The following is a 22051-nucleotide window of genomic DNA, read 5'->3' on the forward strand; positions in this document are numbered from 1 at the left end:
GCGAATACCTTCAAACTTTGATATTTTTGTGTCGCAGCATGTGTGCCAATCATTTTAATTTTTTACTCCAACCGTAACATGTAATTTCAAAAATTCATCACAAAAGTTTTCAGCTTTACTATTTAACTTTATTTTCCTTTTTCTAAATTCCATGCTAAATTTCTGAATTTCTAAATTTTTTTCTAAATTATCCTGAAATGAAATTGTTTTCCTCCACAACCAATGCAGGTACCTTAAACGTCTTTGATTTCCGTTTCTCTGTAGAATTAAGTACGCTCAGTTTTTTTTGCTTCTTTGAGTTCTGACACAATAAATGTTTTCGGGTGCCTTTTTTCTGCAACTATCAAACTGTAGATAATTGGATCTCAGCGGCCACTTGCAAACTTTGGAAATATATTTCATCGGGGGCATGTTTTGGATGACACGAAAACGTCTAGATTCAGAATGCAAAAGCGACATTTAAAAATGGCCAATTCTGTTGGATTTGTTGTGTCTTGAAATTGATCTGTCTTTCCTCTTTTCCTTTCTTTTTTCTAACGTTATAAGCCAGAAATCACATCTCAGCCCGCAACACGCATTGCTACATGCTCTTGAGTTCCCAATGGACAAAACATATTAGGGTACAAGGAAAAAAATTGCCAAAGTACAAGGACAGACCTGTGACGAAATATTTTCAGTACTATTTTGACAAAAAATAGGTCTTTTTTCGTGAAAACCAACGTTATAAGACGAAAATCATAAATAATCCATAGAAATTCAAACTAAAATCCTATAGTCAACTGAAAATAAATAAGGAACTTTTGAGAAAAAAGACGTGATATCAAACCATAAACTTCCCCTAGGAAAAAAAAGGTTGGGACAAGTACATTGATGGTCCTTCGTTTGCTGATAATTCCATCCATAACAAAAAAACTTAAAAAAATTTTTTTTTTAAATTGTAAAAAAAATTATTTGATAAAAAAAAATACAGAACAATTCGAAAAAAATTTCACAAATCTTGAAAAAACATTATATTAAAACAAAAACTAATCTGTATCTATTTTTTAAAGTGTCAAATGAATCAAATAACAAGTAAAAAATAAAAAACCGAAAGATCGGTCTTGAAATCATTTTGGAAACCGATGCCTCATTCTTCTTATTAGATTCGAACAGCTAAACCAACTGAAAAAAATTCCATCTAATTTACGTGCGGCATTAAAATTTATTAGATTAATTCGAGGCCAAGTATTTTCTAATGAATTGAAAAAAGTTACCACTTGAATTACGTGCAGCATTAAAATTTATGATATCAATCGGTGGACAAGTATTTTATTAGTAACTCCAAATTTTGACATTATTAAATTCTTCTAAGATTCTTTGACATTATTAATTCTTTTAAATCCAAAAAAATCACATGAAAGCTAGTCATATGTTACTCTATGGTGGCAGAGACTTATAAGAAAATCAATTCTTCTCAGACTTTCAGGATCCTCTGGTATTATTCACAAAATTCGACGTCGATTGGATCGATACAAATTATGTTTAAATATGTGTTAAAAGTACTTGTCCGGCCCATCACTTTCCGTTTAAATTGTTCATCCCAATAATAATCAGTGCTTGTCTAGAACTGATGGATCACAAGTATCCATGCAGAGGGAATTGAGAGAATTATCTTCAAGTAATTTTTACGTAATTGCACTAATTTAATAAAAAAAGCAAAGAAATTGTTCCGCAATATACAAGCGATATTATTGTCCATTGATAAATGAAAATAATTGTACACAATATATATGTTCAAGTTTAAAAAATAACTCTCCAGTTTGTATTCAATGACGGCAATTTTTGCTTCTCACTTATTCTTCCAGCAAACGAATTCCATTTGGAATAAGAACTAACCTATACTATTATTAAGAACATTAAACTAATAATGAATCGCATTTCAATAAATGTTTAACCGGATTCTGCCATACAATTCCATTTTTTCATGATTGATTTTTATTTAAATGAATAGGGATGGGCCGGACAAGTACTTTTAACACATATTTAAACATAATTTGTATCGATCCAATCGACGTCGAATTTTGTGAATAATACCAGAGGATCCTGAAAGTCTGAGAAGAATTGATTTTCTTATAAGTCTCTGCCACCATAGAGTAACATATGACTAGCTTTCATGTGATTTTTTTGGATTTAAAAGAATTAATAATGTCAAAGAATCTTAGAAGAATTTAATAATGTCAAAATTTGGAGTTACTAATAAAATACTTGTCCACCGATTGATATCATAAATTTTAATGCTGCACGTAATTCAAGTGGTAACTTTTTTCAATTCATTAGAAAATACTTGGCCTCGAATTAATCTAATAAATTTTAATGCCGCACGTAAATTAGATGGAATTTTTTTCAGTTGGTTTAGCTGTTCGAATCTAATAAGAAGAATGAGGCATCGGTTTCCAAAATGATTTCAAGACCGATCTTTCGGTTTTTTATTTTTTACTTGTTATTTGATTCATTTGACACTTTAAAAAATAGATACAGATTAGTTTTTGTTTTAATATAATGTTTTTTCAAGATTTGTGAAATTTTTTTCGAATTGTTCTGTATTTTTTTTTATCAAATAATTTTTTTTACAATTTGAAAAAAAAATTTTTTTAAGTTTTTTTGTTATGGATGGAATTATCAGCAAACGAAGGACCATCAATGTACTTGTCCCAACCTTTTTTTTCCTAGGGTAAGTTTTAACAGAATAAATATTAGTATACACTTTGTTAGATGACGCGAAAATTATTTTTATTTTCCCGCACGCACTTCCTACTTCCTAACATTGTTACGTCCCAGGAGGGAGGATTAGTTTGGGGGCGCACAGTCGCCGATTTAGGGAAGCAGAGTGTACGCTGAGTACCTCTGCCAGTGAGTCTTCTTTGGGACTTGTGCGAGGCCCGAGAACATATACTATATTTTCAGGTATACGTGACCTTTTATTGAGGTTGTGCCCGCGAATTGGAAGGATTTTCCAATTGTTGAGCGGTGTCGAAGGCTTGATGAAATAAGTACACTCGATGATATTTTGTTTATTACAAAATATTCTGATGTGTTTATTGAGACACTTATGCACTTATTTACTTTACAAATTAAGAAATTAAACTGTTAAACAAAGAGTTAGCTATTATTCGGAGCTCTCTAAGATGAATTAGGATTTAGAGAGAGGAGAGTTCTCCGATGTTAATGTCTTTATAGTTCGATGCTAACTGACTAACAACTAAGATTCTTAGCCTAGTTAGAGTTCGAGAGGAGGATGTGTTTTTTGGGGGTAGGATGCTGTAGAGGGGGTTTGTTCTGTGTGGTTTTTTAGTTTGGATTGGGTAAAAAGTATCGTCTGATTTGATGATTGGATTTGAATATGGGGGAGACTTTTCCGGAGATATGATTGGAGGAAAAGTCGCTCGAGATTTCTTAGAATTAGGGAAAGTGTGTTGAGCGGAGTTCTGAGATGTGCACGTGTTGCACTTGAGATAAGAGCATCTGTTTTCGTGACTCGTGGGAAACGCGAGTTTCGGAACGCATCTCTGGAATTTTGTGTGGATTTAGGAAATGCTGCATTGATAATAAATTCAAGGATAGGAAATCGGTCTTGGAGTGTTTATTCCTGGTTTTCCGTGCTCGTCGTATAGGATTATTTATGGCGCCGGAACGTCGGGGAGAGTCTAGGGCACGCGTTGTGAGTGTTTAAAGAATGAACAGTTGAGGAAAAAAAATATGTGCGAGCGCCGAGTGTCTCGCAGGATGTATTTGTTATGGATGGTCTGGATACGCTCTGTGTTTATATATATTCTTAGATACGAACTATGTATCGACAAATGATGATAAAGGTTAGAAATATATTCGTGATAGCGTTTGAGTTGAAGAGCAAAAGTGAGGGGCGTTTAGCGTAATGCTAGGACGTAACAACATCATAACCCCAAACGCCAACACGACGTGAAAGTTCGGCTGGTGACTTTCGAGTGATTAGTGATTTCGAGCTCTCGAGCTCCTCAGCTTTCCGCCAAACTTCTTTGCTCTTTTTATTGAATGTCATTGGCCCAAAAATTCTCTCACCCTTCATTGGTTGCAGCAAAATTTCTCTCACCAGGGATTGGTGATCATGGGGGCCAAGGGGCCTATGTTTGTAGCGGTTGGAGTGTTACGTCCCGAGAGGGAGGTTTAGATGGAGACGCACAGTCGCCGATTTAGAGAGGCAGGGTGTACTTTTGAGTACCGCTGCCGGTGAGTCTTCCTTGGGACTAGTGCGGCGCCCGAGGACACACGTTATATTTTCAGATATGCGTGACCTGTGTGTTGAGGTTGTGCTCGCTAATTGGAAGGGTTTTCCAATTCTGAAGCGGTGTCGAAGGCTTCTCAAATAAGTGCTGGTCACAATATTTTGTTTACTACAAAATATACCGATGAGTTTATTGATAAACTTATTACACTTATTTATACTGTTAGAGTTGGTAAAATTATTACTTGTATGAGTTAGCGATTTGATTGACGAGTTTAAGTTTATGAGATTGGGCTTCAGTCTTAATGTTGTAAAAGTTCGCTGCTAACTGACTAACAACTAAGATTCATAGCCTAGTTAGAGTTCGAGAGGAGGATGTGTTTTTTGGGGGTAGGATGCTGTAGAGGGGGTTGTTCTCTGTGTTTTTTTAGTTTGGATTGGGTAAAAAGTATCGTCTGATTTGCTGATTGGATTTGAATATGGGGGAGACTTTTCCGGAGATATGATTGGAGGAAAAGTCGCTCGAGATTTCTTAGAATTAGGGAAAGTGTGTTGAGCGGAGTTCTGATATTTGCACGTGTTGTCCTTGAGATACGAGCATCTGTTTTCAGGACTCGTGGGAAACACGAGTTTCGAAACGCGGTTCTGGAATTTTCTGTGGATTTAGGAAATGTTGCATTGATAACAAATTGAAGGATAGGAAATCGGTCTTGGAGTGTTTACTTACGGTTTTCCGTGTTCGTCTTGTAGGATTATTTATGGCGCCGGAACATCGGGGAGAGTCTAGGGCGCGCGTTATGAGTGTTTAAAGAATGGACAGTTGAGGAAAAAATATGTGCGAACGCCGAGTGTCTCGCAGGATGTATTTGTTATGGATGGTCTGGATACGCTCTGTGTTTAAATATATTCTTAGATAAGAACTATGTATCGACAAATGATGATAAAGGTTAGAAATATACTTGTGATAGCGTTTGAGTTGAAGAGAAAAAGTGAGGGGCGTTTAGCGTAATGCTAGGACGTAACAGGAGTACGCGTATACAGATGCGTCAAATCCTGAATGTGTTAGTAACTTTTGCATAATCTTAAGCCCGTGCAAAGTTTTTTCTCAGAAATTACGACACTGATCATGCTGATTTTGGGTTCATTCGACAGAGAAGTTCTTAATTAGCTAAAAGTTCAATTTTCAAAGCCGTACATAACTCATGAGTTTCGTAATTTAAAAAAATCACAAGCAAATTTTACCCCCACCACCGCGAATTGTCTTATTCAGAGAAAGTATAGTCTCGGCGAGAGCCTCAGGCCAGCAAACGACAGGGCTGTCAATGTACTTGTCCCGAGACTCTACCGAGTCTTGATACACAGTGTAGGCCCATCGTCCTCACTCTTACATTTAGTCTTGAGCCCTGACTTGGAAGTATTGTAGGAGCAAGAGAGAGAGAGAGAGTGTGTGATGCGCACGCACATTTTCTTTCTCTCTTTCTCTCATTTACGCAGTGTTAGTGCGTTAGCCTGCTTTACACGAACATTGATAGAAGTCCTATATGAGCAAGTGATAGAAATTTCGCGCGTATATTTTCTGTCTGTCTATTACTTTTCTTTTCTTTTCCTTCCTCTTATCTGTTCGGATGTTTCATGGGTATCTCCAGTTTACTGTTCGCTGACTTTCGCGCAATTATACTTTATTTGTCTTCTTACTTTATCTCTACTCATTTGTTCTACTTATTCGCTTATATTTACTTTATTACGCTTGTATTTACTTAGTTTAGTTTAGGTACGTTACTAGTCTAACGAGCTTGTCATTCTTTTAATTTTAGGCTATTATGCACTACACTCAAATAATGTTACTTTTTAATCTTTAGTTCTTTTATTATTTACTTTTCACTTATTTTCTTACTTCGTTTTATTCTTGTTTTATGCTATTTGTTATTCTTTGTACCTTGTGCCCCATAGCTTTGCTAGGGCATAAATATATTAATCAATCAATCAATCAATCTCTCGTTCCTCACTGCTAATTCATGAAATATATACATCTCGATCAGTAAAGCGTGTGTGAATTTTGAATTCAATAGCTTTAAACGAACGATATGAAAAGCAAAGACGAAACAATAAAAATAAGTGATTTTATAAAAAAATTTTAATTACAATAATTCACGGCGTATCATTCAACTTGATTGTTTTATACTTGATTTTTTAAGAATCTTAAAATAAAATAGCACTGTTTCTTTGTAAAAAAAAGTTTGAACTTTACGAAAAAAATATTCTAAAATATTTAAAATATGGTACATGAGGAGAAAAAGCAATTTTAAAGTTATAATTGCTTTTTCAGGATTTATCTGATCCCTGAGAATATTTAAAATATTTTTATCGAAAAGCTGAGGTTTTTTCACATAAAAATGACTACTTTTAGTGTTCCAAAAAACAATTCAGAAGTTCGATATTTTCAACACGAGAAGTTAACAATTGCAAATTTTCAAACCTCTATAACTTTTTTTTTCCATGCTTTTTAGGAAAAGTGAATAAAGTAAATATTTACCTTAGAAACGGCTAGACAAAAAAAATTGAAATAAATCATGAAAGCTCACAGTGACACGTACTTTTGAAAAGCAATGACCATTATACATAATTCATACCCTCCAGCACAAATTAATTCCATAATTGGTGGAATGGCCCATACATCTGTACGTTGCGAAAAAAGTTTTACTTCAGTAGTGTGGTCTAAAGCACACTCACTTTTTCGGGCTAAAGTGTTTCGCCAGTAAAATAAAAGATAAAGATATTTTGTTGAGACTGGACAGTACTACTGCCATTGCCTACATTAATCGGATGGGTGGTACGCGTTTTAAAAAGATGAATAGCATGGCAATAAAGATTTGGAAATGGGGCGAAGTACGAAATATTATAATTATGGCATCATTTATTGGTACCAAGGAGAACGCAGAGGCTGATTTCGAGTCTCTAAAGCTTTGTATGGAAACTGAGTTTTCCCTAGCGAGTTGGGCTTTTCGAAATATTTCTAGAAAATTGGGGAGCCTTAGGTCGATTTATTTGCATCACGCGTCAATGCGAAATATAAACGTTTCATTTCGTGGTCTCGCGATCCGGAGAGCTCGGCGACTGATTTTTTCATGATTCAATGGAGCGCTTTCACAATCGCATATGCTTTTTCCTCATTCTCAGTGATTCCGAGGGTTTTACGAAAAATTAGAGAGGAAGGAGCTACGGTAATTGTCGTAGTTCCTCAGTGGTCAACCCAACCTCGGTACTCTTTTTTCCGAGCCATGCTTGTTAAAAAATCGATTATTTTCTCTCCTAATAAATATTTGTTACTGTTCCCTACCGAACAGCCTTACCCATTGTGGGAGAATCTTACCCTGGAGGTAGGTTTGTTATCCGGAGGGCTTTTCAGTTGAGACGCGTTCTAGAGAAGGCGTTGAACTTGATATCAACCTGGCGGCACACGAGTTTCCAAAAGCAGTACGACTGTGCATTGCGAAAATGGTGGGATTTCTGCAAGGAACGTAACATTGATTTGTACACGCCAACGATCGAGGATATTCTCGCTCTTCTCGCGATAGAGTTTCAAAAAGGGGCATCTTATGGATCTTTGAACTCCTTGCGTTCAGCGATCTCCTTAATAGTGGGTCCGTTTATGGGTCAAGACCCTAGAGTAAAACGTCTTTTAGAAGGAATTGCAGAAAAACGTCCGACGAGACCCCAGCACGATTTTACGTGGGATCCAAAAATAGTTCTTGATTATTTGGAGTCGTTAGGGAAAAATAGTGATTTGTCAATGGAGGTTTTAACCGAAAATCTCGTTAAGCTTCTCGCTCTCGTAACAGGTTCGCGTATGCAAGCTATATCTTTAATTAAAATAAGTAACATTAATAGAAGCGGTAATACCGTTCAGATCAGGATCTCCGATACTATGAAGACTTCCGGCCGATGTCGCTCTCAACCGCTTTTAACCTTTCCAAGGTGCGAAGCTCGGAGAAGCGTTTGTGTGGGTACGACTCTCGAGTCGTACATAAAGCGAACTAGTTCGATATGAAATAGTGAGAAATCACTTTTTTTTGCCTTAAAAAGACCTTATAAAAAAGTGTCTTCCCAAACACTCGCTGGATGGGTAATGAAGATACTGGTAAAGAGTGGAATCGATACGGCAAATTTTTTAGCCCATAGTACGCGTCCCGCGTCCTCTTCCGTGGCAATGCGAAAAGGTTTAAAATGAGACACTATAAGAAAGTCAGCAGGGTGGTTAAAGGAATCGCAATCGTTTGCACGGTTTTATAATCTTGCGAAATCGACAGATAGTGTTTCATATGCAAGAGCAATTCTAGAGGATTAATATAGAATATATAATTGTAAAAAAATTACTTTATAAAAAAAAATACAGAACAGTTCGAAAAAATTTCACAAATCTAGAAAAAACATTATATTAAAAAAAAACTAATCTGTATCTATTTTTTGGAGTGTCCAAAGCATCAAATAACAAGCAAAACATAAAAAACCGAAACATCACGCTTGAAATAATTTTGGAAACCGATGCCTCATTCTTCTTATTTTATTCGAACAGCTCAATTAATTAAAAAAACTTCCATCTAATTTACGTGCAGCATTAAAATTTATTATATCAATTCGAGGCCAAGTATTTTCTAATCAATTGAAAACAGTCACCATATGAGTTACGTGCAGCATTAAAATTTATGATATCAATCGAAGGACAAGTAATTTATCGAAGGACAAACTCCAAATTTAAACTCAGACTTATAAGAAAATCGATTCTCTTCAGGCTTTCAGGAGCTTCTGATATTATTCACAATATTCGACGTCGATTGGATCGATACAAATTATGTTTAAACATGAGTTAACTGTGCGAACGTTTGTTACATTTGTCCCACACTTCGTAACGTCAAACCCCGACCGGTTCGTTACGACACAGCTATCAAAGGGAACTCGCATATATAACCTACATTACTACACATGATATACAGGGTGTCCCATTTTAATCTTACACTTGACTTTTCTCGGAAAATATTGCTCGGATCAAATATTGTGTGGAACAAAACTTTTAGGGGTTGAAGGGGGACGTATGATAAAAATTGGTTTGTGGATTCAAAATTCAAAATGGCGGCGTTAGAATGGCCGACATGTTTTTTTCGAATGGAAACATAACTTTTTTTCATCACCAAAAAATTTTTCAGCGCAAAACCAAAAACTTTTGTTGAAAAATTTTTTTGATTAAGTTCATATTTTTCAAGTAAGAACATCATTTTCAACTATTTTAGAGGTATCCAGGATGTACCGTGAAGAGATCTTTAACGTACCAAGTGCAAGTGCGTTTGCGGGTAAGGAGCATATCAACGATTTCGTTGGGACTGAAATCAGCCATTGTTGCTAATTTTCAGAATTTTCCTCTAATTTAAGAACTTTTAAAAATTTCGAGAATCAAGAATTTTTCTCTGATTTCAGAACCTTTACAAATTTTCGATTTCATCTCTTGCTAATGGCTGCGGAGTCAGAAGATAAACGTTTCAGGAGGGGTCAATCGACGATTGGAGCAATCCAAAAGGTGGTTGACTCTTTCCTGGAACTGGACAGACACTGCCACGCAGCCCGACCTGCCGTGCTGCTGGTGACGCTGGACATCAGGAATGCTTTCAACTCGGCCAGGTGGGTGGATATCTTGGAGGCGCTGAAAAGCAACTTCGGGATCCCATCATACTTGGCTCGAGTTATGGAGGATTACCTGAAAAACAGACGAATAACGTACGAGACGATCGAAGGGCAGGTAACAAGGCAGGTCACCGCTGGGACCTGACTTCTGGAATGGTTTATACGACAGCCTACTTCGACTTGGGATGCCACTCGGAGTGACCCTCGTCGCCTACGCTGATGACGTAGCGGCGTTGATCACAGAGCGATCTCCCGAGCTGGCGCAGCTAACGTTGAACCAGACCATGAGACGAGTTGGACGTTGGATGACAGACAACGGACTGCAACTCGCAACAAAAAAGACGGAACTGACGTTTCTTACGAGAAGACGCATACAGACCATACTTCCCATGAGGGCGGGGACGTACGAGACGGAGACCAAGGGGGAAGTCAAGTACCTTGGCGTAACCCTTGATACGAAGACGGCCCAGAGGGCGGCAGAGAGGATAGCATCCTTGAGCCGCCTGATGGCAAACACGACGGGACCGAGACCGGGGAAACGGCGACTGCTTATGGCAACAGCCCACTCGATCCTCCTATACGGCGCCGAAATATGGGCAGACTCCCTGAAAACGAAGAAGTACTGTAAGACGATGACTATGGTACAGAGACAGGGTGCGTTGCGAATCGCTTGCTCCTACCAAACAGTCTCTGCATAAGCTGTTCTGGTGGTGGCGGGCGTAATTCCCGTGGATCTCCTTGCCTTTGAACGCAAGAGGATCTACGGAATCAGTGCAGACATAGGACGGAAGAACGCGGCAGTTGCCGAGCGCGAAAGGACGATTTACGAATGGCAAGGACGGTGGACAGACGGACACGATAGTAACTGGACGAGACGACTTATACGGGACCTGAGGCCGTGGCTCGGAAGGAAGTTTGGCGACGTGAATTTTTACGTTACCCAGCTTCGGACGGGTCACGGTTACTTCCGACGGTACCTCCACAGATTGAACAGAATACGGACACCGGACTGTAAGTACTGTGGACACGAACGAGACGACGCGAAACACACGTTCTTCGTGTGTGTCCGCTGGACAGGACTCAGACGAGAACTGGAGACAACGGTTGGCAGCATCTCCCCCGATAACATCGTCGAGGTGATGCTGCACGAACCGGAATGGTGGCGCTTAGTCGCCACCTTCACGGTAACGATACTGAGACGGAAGAACGTGGACGGCTGCTTGACAGATAACTGAGCAGACGGAGTGACGCGACGTTACGAGAACGGTGGGACAGAACGGACGAACGAACACAGACAGAACCCCCAGTCAGAAGAAATATCAACATAGTCCCTGGCTGAGGGGAAGGACAACAAGGAGGTGGCGGTTTTAGTAGGTAGGCCTGTTTTTTTGGGAGTCCCACATACCCATGTAGTCCGTAAGACTACACGGAATCCGTAAAAAGGATTTCCGTAACTCCTTAGTAAAAAAAAAAAAAGTTTTGGCATTCACTCCCTCCGTACATCACATCCTTGCACTCTCTCTCCACTTTGAAGGCTGCTTTACGAGAATATCTTTTCTCTTGCGATTCCGGCATATAAATATAAATACAAATATAAATATAAATAAATAATTGCTTAGCTATACTAATATTACGCTATCTATCTAAATTTTTCTATTCTATTGTAGATTAGTTTAGTTTAATTTTAAGTTACTTTTATACACTAAATGTAATGCGAATGTCCAGTTCGGCATATTGTAACCGAACTGGACTTTACTTCTTTTTCTACTTATTGCCTAACAGAAGTTCTAAGGCAAATAAACAAATCATCATCGTCATCGTCATCGTCATCGTCATCGTCATCGTCATCATCGTCATCATCGTCATCATCGTCATCGTCATCGTCATCATCGTCATCATCGTCATCATCGTCATCATCATCATCATCATCGTCATCATCATCATCATCATCGTCATCGTCATCATCGTCATCGTCATCATCGTCGTCATCATCGTCATCATCATCGTCATCATCATCATCGTTATCATCGTCATCATCGTCATCATCATCATCATCGTCATCATCGTCATTCATTACAGTGAAATATTTATTTTTTAAATTCAATTGAATATCGCATAATTTATTTAATTGATATTATTTCACAGGCACCCAGAGGCGGCACAGTATATGACTTTTACTGAATTCAGCTTCACGATGAGTCGTTGGCGGGCTGAAGATCAACCGCCATCGCCAATTGATATTATTGATTTATTCCCTGTACTGCAGATCGAACAGTGGAAAAAGAGATTGAGCTACACCGTAACGATAACCGACGAAGAAGATGGTTCTAGTGAAACACTAGAACATACGATTTCGTCGTGGCATGTAGAGGACACCGACAAGGGAATCCACGTTATTCTTGCCAATAACGAATATGCACAAAAATTTAATGATGCACAATACATGTTTGTGGATGCTACATTCAATGTTATGCCTAATATTGATGGAATCTACCAATTTTGGACGATCATGGCCGAAAAAAATGAAACAGTATGAATTGTCATGACTTTATTTTATAATGTTCATGGTTTTCATATTTAATTGCCTTATGATCTTCTTTTTTATACTTCGAACTATGTTTTAGCTAATTACTAAAAAATCGATTGATTTTAGTTCCCAAAAGGAGAAAAACAAATAATTATTCATAAAAATCAAGATCCCAACACACCCCCTTTTTAGCAATATGCATGCATGCATGCCAGACACACGCTCGCGCGCGGGCATTCATTCGAGCGTCCATTTTCAGATTCATTTATGAATTTTCACACGCTCTTCTATATACTTTTTTCGTCAAGAATATATCTGTTTTATAAAAGTTTCTTCCGTACTTGTGTTTTTATGTATTTAGGCTCTACCCGTAGCATGGGCACTTATGAGTCGTAAAAATGATGTTGCATACAAAGCAGTAATCCGTGGAATCGTCGAAAAGGTACTCCCAAATGTGAAGCCATTGAAAGTTCTTTGCGATTTTGAAAGAGCTCTTCAAAAAAATGTTCAAACGGCATTTCCCGGAGCCAAGATTCAAGGATGTTTATTTCATTTGTGTCATGTAAGAAATATTTCTTTTTCCTCTTCAAAAATGAGCTGTGAAGCTGTTATAATATTATGTATACGTAGATGCTTCCAAAGCGGATCCAACGACGATGATTTTTTCAATTTTATTTCCCAAAATGGAACGATGTGTTGGAATTTAATTTTGTTTAATTGAAGTATAGGTCAAAATTTATTTTGATTTTTTTTAAAGTAAACTTAAGAGAAAGTCGAGGCCGATTAAGCTCGATATTTATTAAATTCTGAAAAAGGTCCATTTCAACATATTATTCCATTTTTTAAAATGAAAGAAATAATTTCGTTATCGAATTTGCTTCCTAGTTCACTTTCTATTAATAAATAAGAATTTTATTATTTTAAATGACCATTCTCTGGAACAGGCTATATTAGGGAAGAGGCAAAAAATGCGAATATTGTCGCAAGTCAAGAGAGATTTCGCTCTTGCTAAAGAAGCGAAGATATTCGAAAGGGATTTAATGAATCTAGCTTTCCTACCGGCTGAATATGTAAAAGAAGGCTTCGAAATTCTTTTATCACGACTGCATCAAAATAAAAAACTACAATACGTAATGGAACCATTATTCAATTACTACGAAAGATATTGGATAAAAACAGTAACTCCAGAAAATTTCAGTGTTTTCGAAGCAAAGCATCGGACAAATAACGTGATCGAGCGATATCATAGAACCCTGAAAAAAGAAATGTCGACGAGGCTCGAAATAGTCAAATTTCTAAGTACGTTTTCATTCTTTTTCCCCAAAATACAATCAATTGGATCATGTATGCGCGTATCCAACCATAATTGAATTCCTCACTATTGATTACAATGTTGGCTCTTTAAAAATTTCTCTAAACACAGATTCCCTCAAAGCCATCCAGGAAATGTTTCACTTGCAGTACATTCAAATCGAACATGGTTTTCGACCGAATCGGACCGAATCGACAGGCAGCAAAACGAAAAATGATAAAATTGACAACGCGTGGAAAAATATCGCAGATTTGGATAAACAAGATCGATCTGAAAGGAATCGCACAATTGGCAATTTTATAAACACCTTGAGAAGTCTGATCAGCGCATTTTTAACGGAAATCGGTGAAGGTATATAATTATATTATTATTTCACTTTTTCGTTTTAACTAAGCCATGTTGTCATCTAAAGTCCTGTCTTTTGAAAAAGTTTCACTCTCTACAATTTTTTACTTATTTTTAATGATTTCTTAAAAACAAACTTTTTTCAAAAATAAAAAAAAAACCTTGAAAGGGTTCCAATTTCAGACAAATTTTTTCAAAAATGAAAAACAAAGAGTTGGGAGTGATTTAAGATGTTTTTTCTACAAATCACAAATTTATAGAAAACATAATACAGTATTAATAATTTTCTTTAGAAATCGCCGGTGAAGAAGAGGCTGATGTGGAGCCGGAAAAGCTCGTCGATGAAACAACAAGCAATCTTGGGATCGCGGAAAATAATGCCGAGCTTGGGGAAGAAGCTTTTCAAATTGAAAAACCACAGCAGCGTTATGAAAATGTTGAGTCCGGAACACAAAACAAGAACGATGGGGGGAACGAGCTTAACACGGGACCGATTTTTGAATCCCCTGACTGGGAGGATATTTTTGAAGCTAAAAGTGAGACCGACGATGGGGATTGGAAACTCATCGTCACAGACAGCGATGCTGAAGACTGAGCTGACTGAGAGAGAGAGAGAGAGAGAGAGAGAGAGAGATTGATTGACTGATTGATTGATTGATTGATTGATTGATTGATTGATGTTTATTAGCTTTCTCAGCTATTTGTAGTACATTTGTTTACAAAATTTCTTACATCTAGGTACTATTTTACTGTGTATGTGTAAAATAAGTTTCCTCCTGCATACTCATTGATTTTCAGAAACGTATCGCTCTATTACCATTCTGTCATGTTATTCTTTTAGCGTTCTTTCACACATTGCACCTGCCGTGTGTCATTTACCTTTATAAACCTGATGACTCACATCACCCGATTTTGCACTATCTGCAGTTTATTCAACTCATTTACACTCATACCATTATTCGAAACTACCATACATATACTATTCCAACAATCCTTTTTTACTCTAATAATTCTTTCATAATTCTTTCACAATGCGGTCACCAAATCATATTTTCACACCATCGCTCACAAGAATGATTCTTCTATATTGTTTTTCTACGCGCTATTTCCACTTTATTTGCTCGGCAAATGACAATTTTGTATTCCCCTGTGTTGCTATCCATTTTTACCCTTTCTGTTGACTCCATTCCAGTCACTTCCATGTATGATGACTTCTCTTCCTTCTGTAATTGTCAGTTCACCCACCCTGCTCTTCTCTTTTCTTCTTGCATTGCCCTTTTGTACGTAGGACATTCCCGGTCCAACGCAGTATGTTCTTCGTTTATTTTCAGGCCGTACTGTTGATTTTTAAACATACAGTTCACACATCGAGTTTTCGACACTGTACATTCCTCCGCGTTATGATTTCCTGCGCATTTACTACATTTTTCTTCTCTTGTGCAATTCTTTGCTATATGGTAAAAACCCCAGCACTTGTAACATCTTTACACGTTCACATGATTAAAAACTAGACATTTTTTCCAACCAACATTGAGTTTTCCTTTGGCTAATAACACATTATGTGTCTGCTCATCGACTTCTATTATAATTGATCCTTCACCCCTGTCACGATCTCTCCCTTTTCTCGCTTCATTCACTCTCTGGCCTTTTTTCCAAAGATCCGTTTGACAACTTGAATTTTACCTTCTACGAGTGATTCAGTTCCATTCTGCATCTTAATTGTATCAACGAGTTGATCGTCTTCCAATTGCATTTCTTCTTCGTCAATATTTATAATCTTCAATTTTGGTTTCGTCTGTGTTGATTCTGTCACTTTGAAATCCTCTCCCATTTTATCTTGCATTTTTGCTTTCAGCGTTTCAATTTCTTCTCGTGTGTCACAACCCAGAATCACCGTTCCATGGTTGCCTTTCTTCAGTCTTGTCACACCCACAGCCATATTTTTTATATCCACTCGTTCCTTTATTGCTTTTTTTGTAGCCTCACTTTCTTGTTGTTTGTTAGGTTTAATAATTATAACCTTCTCTTTCTGTTGTTTTTTCACAACCTGGCTGTATGATACCGTTGGTACTGTTACGGGTTGCCCCGTCTCTTCCTTCAAAAATTTTCTAAACTCCTTTATTACATATTGCATTTCTTCACGGACTATCTCCTTGATAATTTTTCTAATTTCGTTCTTACATACCATCTCATCCTTCATTTCTTTCACAGTCGTAATTATCCAGTCAATTTTCACTCCTGCAGCTGACGGTGTACCGCCACTACTACCTCTCACCGATGATGATCTATCTCGACTATTCTTCCGTTCCATTGTTGGCGTTGTTACCTTCTTCTGAATAATTTGCTCAAATGGTCCCGGGCACGGCACTACTTCCTTCTGTTCATTTAGCACTTTATGCTTAAACTTACATCCCGGGTGAAAGAATCGTTTCACGCAGGACTTGCACTTCACCACATTTGTCGAGATATATTTTTTACACGCAGAACACTTAAATTCATCAAAATCCGTCACCTCTATTATAGTTGAATCATTGACACTCATGCCGGTAAGAAATACCGTCTATATCACAAAACATAGAGTTAAGGCCCGCGACGTATATTACATACGAACGGGGTTCAGCGTTCTTAGCAACGACGTTGCACTTTTGGCCACCGCTCGGCACCTCGTAATTAATGGCGAGTACGTGTCATTAATTATCACCGATCAAAATTACGAAGTATAAACTCGATTTTAACTCACAAAATCAAGATATTTTCGCGAAATTTGCACTATTATGACTCTCTTTAATAAAATACAACTTTTTAGCTGTCTTCCAGAAATTTTCGACCGGTTTTACCCATAGGAAAATCGGTTTTTCTACGGAACGACTTCAAACACGTCCGCACTCCCGCGAGAGAGAGACAGAGAGAGAGAGAGAGAGAGTGAAACAACAAATTGTTTTTGACGATGAGCTGGAAGATCGGAAGCCCTTAAAAAATTTAGCTCTGTACGCGAATAATGATATAAACGTTTATTTATAACAATTAATAATTTACAATCACATGTATTATGAAAAAATAAAATTCTGTCTTTCGATTGTTCTTTGCGAATAAAAAATGTATTTTGTTTGTAAACTTGATTTTTTATATACTACAAATAATAAAAAAAATTGCTTCCTCCCCTCCGCGGAAATTCCTGTTCTGTTGGTTGCCTTTTATTTTGGTTTCGGGTATTATACAAAAAATGAAAGCAAAATTACACGCTGTATTTTCGAGTTCCTCAAAAACCTGACCCAAATCATGGCATTTTCCATTTTCGTACAGATGCGAGTGCTGCCACCTGTCGTTGATACCATTTTAGAGGACTCATGAATGGTTATATCCGCATAGGAATTTTTCGGGTTTATGTCGTTTCTGGTTTATGACTTTTCGGGAATATAACGATTCTTAGTTACGCCTTTTCGGAAATCTGTCATTTCTGACAGATGACATTTCTGACAGCTTACCATTTCTATTATATGCATGAAATAATGAGGTTGGAACGCTGTCAGTGTCCAAGTTGACCTAACATCGTGACCATGGATGATATACCTATATATATCGTGATCGTGATCGTGATGTGAAAGCTCACTGATTTTAGTGCTCAGTTACTGTGTTAGTGGTATTTTAATTCAATAATCATTTAATAATCATACATTTTTTATATACTATAGATATCGTGAGCATGATATTGTGTTAGTGGTGTTTTAAACTCAAATTCGAATTCTATTTTTTAAGAAGTGCTGGTGAGAATGCGGATGTGAAAAATCGTAAAAAATCCATAATATTATATACAAATTTAGAGTATAATGAAGGTTTTATTGGAATGTTATGAAAAATTGTACATTGATACGTTTTGTTGAAAAATCTTTCCTTTCCCCAGTTCAACCTTCATTCGTGTACTTTTGTTCTCCTCGCTTTAGGACACTCCAGAACAGGTTATCCGACCTTGTTCTGCGATAGTTTGATTTAGTTGTATCGGCGAGGGGTTGACAATTCTCTTAATAATGGATTGCGGCTCATCTGTTCGAGTATTAATACATAATAATGTACACAGTAAATAATTCTGATTCTGATGTTCGATTAAGAGGAATTGGGGTAATTCCGTCCGCCTAAGGAAAATTAAAAATAACCAACCACATGATGAAATCACAAAATTAATTTTCGACGGATTTTACTCTTTGATATCTTGTTTACGATTTTCGATATGAATTTCAAAAAATAGATGAAAAAAAATTGCTAGAAATATAATAATAACAAAAAACAACACTTGGTAAATTATGATCTGCCCTGAACCTCTGGGGTATTATAAATTAAATGAATAAATAAATACGAATTATTTAGTTCGGTTGTTTTATGTAATATTAATATTGATATATAGGTATTGTAACGTAACGCCCTTCTGAACGACCCGAATCGACTCGAACCCGAACATAACCTCGAAAAACATCGCGACGCGGCGCGATGTTTTGATCAAGCGCGTACAACGACCGGTGAGACGCGTCACTGTTGGCCGGCGGCGGCCGTACTGGAGGGCAATACAAAGGCCCGATACAAGCGGCGGAGCGCGACACTAGCGGCGCCGCGTATTAAAAACTCGAACTATCATATTTTTCTCTTTTATTAATAAAAACTAAACGCGATTTCGTAAAATTATGTAAATAGGCTCAAAAGATGCGGAAAATTATAACGGATCGAAGAAAAGTAATGAAAAGATTATTTCTTTTAGAAAATTGGTGTCAATTCAAATAAAACAAGACGCGTGTTTATGACGCATGCGCGGATAGAGCGTTAATGGGCTATAGGACGCGTACGTGACTTTTAGCGATTGTAATTATTCGAATCATATTAAATGAAGTAACAATGCCAAATTAAAGAATAAAATAAATAATAACGAATCAAATGGAAGTTTTTTTTGTTGATAATCACACAAAGCTGAAAAACGTGAAAAGCGGTAGTCCGCGTATCGTATGTTAGCCCGCGCAACCAACGGGCGAGCGTGAATCATGACAACGGGCCAATCAGAGAAGGCGTTACAGAAAGATGCGCAGAACCGATCCAAAAACCGAAAATTCGGCGTTTGATAATTGTATGGTGGGGACACGGGTATAAGAAGCGCTGCGCGACTCATTCGGGAGGCAGTCCTTCCTCAAAATTCTGACTCGGAACAAAAAGGCTGACCTCAAACATTCTTCCTGATTTTAGCAAGCAATCTAACCTATCCTAATTTTCCTGGATGCCTGGATTCTTGGAGCGATTCGGTGAGATCTCGATCCCATAATCCAGGGTCCACACCTAACCTCTAAATTTTACAAGCTTTCCGTTGCACGGAGTTCTCCGATTCTTCCAAATGCTCAGACTCTCGGAGGGATTCGGCGACGTTTCTATCCCATAGCCTGGGGTTTGTTCCTTAACTGAACTTATTTTTTTTTATTATTCTTTTGCTTGCTATAATCAGAGATGATTTTTCTTGTAAATTAATTTGTAAATTTGTAAATTCTGTAAATTCTCTTTTTAAATTCAAAGTTGAAATTAATCGAGTCCGAGTCAAACAAAACCGAGATTTCTGTAAATTTTGTAAATCTTGTAAATTTTAAATAATTCAAAAGGCCGCGGTTCGAATTTGAGGTTATATTGCGTCAAATTAATAAATTTCTTTTATTGTATAAAATCAAAACACTTTTGAATTATCGAAACTACTATTTTTAAAAGCGAGCGAAAAACCCGTAAATTAAAAATTGTTCAAATTCGAAAACGGCGAGCGCAATCGAATTTCCCCTAATTGGCGAACACAATCACAATAATAAATGAAAAAAAACGAATTTATCCTGTAAAATCGATCAAAATTGAATAAATCGGAATTGTTAAATTTTTCAAATTCAAATTCCGCGTTCTCACGTTTCTTTCATACCTGCTCCTTTCAAAATTAAGGTAGCTCGAACCGACGCATGGCGGCGTTCAGGCCAGGTCGGCAAGAGCGTTACGTTACAGTATATAGACAATAAATCATTTTTTTTCGTTACCTTCGGTGTTCTTTTCATGGGCTGGGGTAGTTATGTTCTTTCAATTCTGCATTTCATTTTGTGTCTCTAAAATTTACACCCCCATTTGAAAATCATCAACATGATGTAATTGGACTTGTTATGTTATAAGTAATAAAATACATCCAATTTTACAAGCATTGAAGCATTCCATAGCATAAACGAATAATTATACGACTCACCCATTTGTGAGCAGTTTAAATAAATCAACTGCTGCGACTTTGTTTTTATTCCATTTCAAAAAAAATTTCGAAAGTAACGTGGTTTTACGAAGAGCACGAAGGTTTTAATGACACGATGTTCACAGTCCGACTGAGTATAATGACTCTAGTGCACTCGAGTACAGTTGATAAGCTCTGATTGTAAAACATATCGAATTACAACTTCGACATTCCAGTGCTCTTTCAGTGCTGTCTATACCGTCACATGATTGTCCACATGAAATAGAATTTGAGAATCAAGAGACGCGGTAGCGGCTCGACGCCAAGTATTAAAAGGAAAAACTGCAGCGCAAAAGAAAAGCCAGCGCGAGCCCTGCCGCTACTCTTATATACGCGAATATGCCGGTTTTATGACGTCACAGAATTTTCAAATGGTTCTCACAAATAAACCATTTCATAAAAGAACTTGAAAATTTGTGACGATTTTTTTTCGATTTTTCTCTTTCCATTGGTCTTTGTTGCAAGTAAATCCGTCCAGTAGATCCTGAGATATGTAACGTTAGTGATTTAAAATCCATCATTTCGGGATTTTCATTTTCTCAGAGACAGAGGGGCGTAAGTTACGCTTGTTTACATTTGGACTTACGTCCTTTGCACGATTTCTTACTTTTGTCACACTCTACGTCACGCACTGCGCTGAACGCGGCTACCCCCTCTCCTTCTGCGTCGCCGAGCGAGAGAGACAGAGAATGGGCGCACAGCGGGGGCAATACCAGCTCCTGGTTTGCGCATAAAATATGTATATAATTATATAATATATATTTTATTTATTAATATTAATTAATAATAAAATATTATTATAATAAATATTTTATTATAATTAATATATAATATAATATATATATTATATTATACAATATATAATATAAAATGATAATAATATAAGAAAACAAAAAAATTGAATAATACGAATAACATTAAATAATAAATAATAAAAATAAAAAAATATAAAATTCTGGTCGACGCCGCTGGATTTTTCGAGGATGTCTAGGGCGATAGATCATGGGTTTTGGAGGACTAGGTTTAGGTACATTCTATCGCGAATTTCGATTTCTAGGTGGACGACCCCATAGTTTTTTATGTCCAGATATATTCCTCCATGGTTTTCGCGATCGAGGTTGACGGCTCCACAGGTTTCGATGTCCAGGTATGTTTCTCCATGGTTTTCGTGGTCTCGGATAATTCCTCCATGGTTTTCAATGTCTAGGCATGTTTCTTCATGGTTTTCGTGGTCTAGGATAATTCCTCCATGGGTTTTGATGTCTAGGTATATTCCTTCATGGTTTTCGATGTCTGGATATGTTCCTACATGGTTTTCGTGGTCCAGGCATATTCCTCCATGTATTTCGTCGTCCAGGTATATTCCTCCATGGTTTTCAATGTTTAGGCATGTTTCATCATGGTTTTCGTGGTTCAGGTATATTCCTCCATGGTTTTCGATGGCTGGATTTGTTTCTCCATGGTTTTCGTGGTCTGGGTATGTTTCTTCATGATTTTCGCAGTCGAGGTCGACGGCTCCACAGTTTTCGATGTTCAGGTATGTTTCTCTCGGGTTTTCGTGGTCGAGGATAATTCCTCCATGGGTTTTGATGTCTAGGTATATTCCTCCATGGTTTTCAATGTCTAGGCATGTTTTATCATGGTTTTCGGGGTCGAGGTCGACGGCTCCACAGTTTT

This window comes from Venturia canescens, chromosome 2 (assembly GCF_019457755.1).
Source record: "Venturia canescens isolate UGA chromosome 2, ASM1945775v1, whole genome shotgun sequence".
NCBI lineage: Eukaryota > Metazoa > Arthropoda > Insecta > Hymenoptera > Ichneumonidae > Venturia > Venturia canescens.